Consider the following 4,597-nt stretch of genomic DNA (forward strand, 5'->3'; position numbering starts at 1 on the left):
AGATGCATCAAAAACTCCAAAATGAACAATGAAAGCATAACATAAAGGTCTCTTATTATAGAGGGGGACAAAGAGGAATATAAAGATGGAGTGACAGGTATCTCTCATAACACGATGTACTCAGTTGGTACATCAAACCTCACCTGCTCTACTCTATGGATATTTTGGTTAAAATACAATAACAATAAGTCTACATATACTTAATATCATCTTATATTTAATACAATCTTACCTCTAATATTCTACATCTCTTATATTATATTATATTGTGTCTTATATCCATATCGATAACTATGGATTTGTCTACATTTTTATCTTACATCTGTATCTGAATCTGGATCTGTAATTGGTAGTAGAAGACCATTCTGTATACTTAGTGATTGTTCTCCTCAGTCAGGAAAAAATCTCATTAGGCAGAGTCAGTGTTACTTCAGGCCTTGTCTCTTCAAGGCATTGGAAGGATATCAAGGTGTGTGTTTCAAAGGATATGAGCAGCCTTCACCACAGTGAGAAAAAGTTTTGCTTGAATGTCCAAGAGATTATGTTGACTTTTCCATTACATGAACATTATACTAATTAATCTAGTTGTGCTCATAAATGGCCAAAGGCAACAATGAAAAAAAAGAAAAAATAATGCCACTATACCTACCGATGACTGATACAGAATCCTTTTTGCAATGTTTCCACGCCCATTATAAGAAAAGAAACATGTGTATAATTTCAAGTGGATTAACCAAACGGAGTTCTGTCAGTTTTTAAGAATTAGTCCAGTCATACACATGAATAAGGTTTTTAAAAAACAATTGTTTCAACAAAAGACATGGCAGACTAGCAGAGTAATCCTCACTCATCATCCCAAAGCTGACAATATTATTTAGCTCTTATTCTGCCTTTGTGTGTGTGTGTGTGTGTGTGTGTGTGTGTGTGTGTGTGTGTTCAGAGTCCAAGAACTCTGTTCCTGACAGCGGAGGTATCATAAAACCAACAGCATCAACCTCAGGATTAATTGTGGTCCAGGCTAATCATGCTGACCACAGGGACAGAGCTTCTGGGCCAGGCAGCAGAAAAGATGTGAAGACAGGAAAAGCCTCCTATAACTGTGAAAATCTCTTAAGTGATGTGCCTGAGGCCAACCTAGTACTGAAAGTTATGAAGTTTGACTTGTAGTTATTATGATTCACCACTTAGAAAACCACCATTCATTTTTCATTTTTTCTATCGACAAGAAGGTCAAAACTGTTGATGTTACATGCCTATGTTTACACGGGCTGACCTCTCCTCTAATGACACTTTTAAAAATATATAAAATATAATTTGTAACTTTTATCAGCAATTTTTTTTAACATTTAATACAAAAAATTGTTTTTAATATTCTTCTTGGGATCTGTGTTAACATTCTTTTTGAACATTGGGAAATAATTATCACCATTTGACATTGACCTTCTTCTAGTGAAATACCCTCCAGGGGCATGAGTGCAGCAGTTGGTCAGAGAAAGCATCATTTGTATGGGTTCCCACTTGCCCTCACATGTCAGGGCCTTCATGATCTGGACCCAAATTCTCTCAAGTTCTCGGCCCCCACCACTCTCTGCTTCTCACTCTGTTATACTCCTCATTGGAGTTACTAACTTCCTGGCAGTTTCAGGACTTTAAAACCTCCCTACCTTTGCCCAGGCTCTTCCCTCTGCCTGAAGATACTTGCTTATTACTCTCCATTTGGAAAATGTATTTCCCTTGAAGGCAAGTTCAAGCATCACCTTCCCTGAGAAGTTTCACATAGTCTATCCATCATCACTTCCTTTCTTGGACTCCCTAAAAGCTTTTATTACCTCTTTCTAATATGCTCTTTCAAGCAACCTGCCAAGCTGATTGCTTTGACATTAACTTAGGAGTTTCTTGAAATTTCCCCCGCAAGCATAGTATCTGGCAGAGAGGGTCTCCAAATGTTTGTAGATGATGTTGTCGTCATTGGCAGCCGTCCGTCTCGAGAGACGATGGTGTAGCTTCTTAAGAGTCTATCTGCACCGCCGAGAATGGCTGTGCAGTCCGACTCGGGAGTGACACAGTATCTGTCTCCTCCCGTGTTGAATCGACATCTTGCGATGACGCTGAAGCTGCAGAGCCTGGGCAGGGTGATATGGAGGGTCTGCTGTTGCCCATGCAGCAGACCCCCCCTCTCTTCGCAGCTGAAGGGTCCAAGGGAAAGACGGAGTCAATACAGCTTGGCTTCAGGTGCGCCGCAGGAGTTGCCGGTGTTGACTACAATGTCAAACCGCCTTAGGGACTCCGGCTCCGGATTTTCTGTCGGGGTTTACTCCCTTAGCCTTTCCCCTGAAGAGGTATGCCGCAAGGCAGCGGAGGTTTTTTGGAGTCGGAGTTTTCCTTCTCTGATGTGCCCTGACTGGAAGATCGAACCAGCGATACTTAGCTCATAGGCCGACGCTCATGATGATGTAAGGAACCGTAAAAATGCACAAAAAAGCTTATTCAGACTCACGTCGGGCTGCAACAGACCAGAGGGATAGGGCCAAGTGTTTATTAAATTTTTAATATGTGGCTGACATTACATTAGGTGCTTGACATAGGAAGCAAAATAATCTGAAATATTAATCTCTGTAGGTTGCTTTTCAGCATTTCTTGCACCTGACTCTCCCCTTTGTTGGGTCAGTGGCATCCATTTTGCCTTGAGGAGACATAGAATCATTACAACAGAGAAAAATGAGGGAAGAAACTACATTTGGTTGTTCAAATATCCCAAACAGGCTCTCAAATGCCATAACAGGAAAAACATTGTGAAAGCGAAGGTTTTAGATTTAAAATAAATGACTTTTTACAGAGAGAAAAAGCTTTTCAGTGATTCCCCCAAGGAAGCAGGACCTTGAGTTTATGTCACAAGGGATCAGAAAGAGAATATAAGAAAGCCCAGTCTAGTTCACTGTCAGAAAGACAAGACAGGTATTAACTGGGCTGGGGTAGAATCTAGTGGGGGGAGCAGAAATGGGTATGACCTTGGTAGAGGTCAATGAGCTGGAATCAGAGGGGACCCCCAGAGGGAGGCTCAGGTCACGCTGGCATCCTGTCTGGCTCCATTCCTTCCCATCAGGGCCACACCGCTGCCTCTCAGGGGTTGGAACGCCCCCTTAGGCTGCAGATGAGCACTTCACTGTGCCCTGCCCCATGTTTGCTTTCTCTTTGTATTCTGATGAGGACCCCCCATTAGCAGCTTTATCAATAACTCCTATAGACCCTCTAGCAGAAGTCATTCCCAGTTGTGACCTAAGCTTTTCTAAACTTCTCATCTAATCTTTTCAGAAAGGACATGTCCATTATTTTTTTTCTTCGTTTATTAATTTGATTGGGGTGACATTGGTTAATAAAATTATATTGCTTTCAAGTGTATAATTCCATAATACATCATCTGTATATTGAGTTTTGTGTTGACCACCCAAGGATGTGCCCATTGAAGCAAATCTCAGCTCTGGTCCTAAAGGGAGAGTTGGAGATGCTGAAATCTAGAACGGCAGTGCTGACAGGGCCAGGAAACCCTGGATAGAACCGGACGGTGTAAAACTCATGTCCTTTACCTGTGAATACTCCTATTTAATCTGCACAACAATTACATGATATAGGAATTATCATCTTGGATTTACTGATAGGTGAACTGAAGCCCTAAGAGTCTGAATAACTTGTCCCAAGATCCCACCACTTGTGGTATTAAAATAAGACAACAAACATAAAGAAAACGTGGCTCCACTATGTTCTCTTTTTTTATTAGCTCATGTGTATGTTAATGTATGTGTGTGTGAATGTGTATTTGTGCATACATGTGTGTATATATGCCTGCGTGATGCTGATGGTTCATTCTGTCTCTGGACATTCCCAGAAAGATTCAGGCTTGTTGTTTCCACACTGTGCACTTTTACAAAAATGAAGTGGGTGTAAAACAATTTCTCATCTCTCTTTTCCTTCTTCCCTCTCTCTTCTCTTCATCCCTTTTCTCTCTTCTATCTCCATATTTTCCAGGGTCACAGTTCAGTGACGTGCCAAGGAGAAGAGTGTATTTAGAGCAACACTAATGATTCTGGCCACTAACTGGGAAGCTGATCTTCTGGGCTCATTTCCCAGCTCTCCCACCGTGTGATTTTAAACCTGATTGAGTTCCTGCTTATCCAACTGTAAAATACAGGTAATACATTTCTACCTGTGAGGGCTGATAAAGAATACTGTTATGTACGGTGCATTATGATCCGTAGATAAAAGCTACAACAACGACAACTTCATTATATTGACAGTGTTTTCAAACTCACTGTGTTCTCTTCCTTTCTTGATATCAGTGCTACCCTAGAGATGAAGTTGTGAGATTGCTCCTTCCCTGGAGATGCACAGATTTTTCAATTGGCTTATCATTCCTATGTAAAATGGTTTTTCTCCAATGCACGGAAAACAAATTTCAATAAAAATTTATTGCCTGGCTTGAATAATAGAAATTTTGAAGCCTTAAAAAGCACCTATTTTTGAGTGTCCACAAATTATTATTTTTTAATTAGCCATAGCCACAGAAAACACAAATGCCACACTTTAATCACAACCAAGTTAT

The sequence above is a fragment of the Furipterus horrens genome, unplaced genomic scaffold (genome assembly GCF_987537825.1).
Source record: "Furipterus horrens unplaced genomic scaffold, mFurHor1.1.pri manual_scaffold_1, whole genome shotgun sequence".
In the NCBI taxonomy this organism is placed as follows: Eukaryota; Metazoa; Chordata; class Mammalia; order Chiroptera; family Furipteridae; genus Furipterus; species Furipterus horrens.